Here is a 224-nt window from a genome sequence, read left to right as displayed (position 1 = left end):
AAATCCAAAAATTACCCCAATGCATCATCAGATATTAAGGAAACATGCTAAATTGAAAGACTATCATTTCCGACAACAATGCCAATGCCAGCATTTTCTCCTTTTTGTAATTTCTGTGACAAAATTTCTGTTTGTGTTGTGGCCTGTGTGTTGTTATCAACAACGCAGTCTGACAGCCAGGGTGGGTTGCCAGATATACCTGTAAAAACGTAAACCCAGCGCGC

The 224-nt window shown here is 40.2% G+C and overlaps 1 protein-coding gene across 1 annotated transcript in view; it reads right to left on the bottom strand.

The window, feature by feature from the left end:
* The window catches only part of LOC116686779 (mucin-5AC), a 37,757-nt gene that overhangs the window by 17,066 nt on the left and 20,467 nt on the right, over positions 1-224 (bottom strand). The gene's annotated exons all lie outside the window — the stretch shown is intronic.

The sequence above is a fragment of the Etheostoma spectabile genome, unplaced genomic scaffold (assembly GCF_008692095.1).
Source record: "Etheostoma spectabile isolate EspeVRDwgs_2016 unplaced genomic scaffold, UIUC_Espe_1.0 scaffold48, whole genome shotgun sequence".
Lineage (NCBI taxonomy): Eukaryota > Metazoa > Chordata > Actinopteri > Perciformes > Percidae > Etheostoma > Etheostoma spectabile.
Note: the sequence above shows the minus strand (reverse complement) of the source record. Positions and strands in the feature narration are given on the sequence as shown.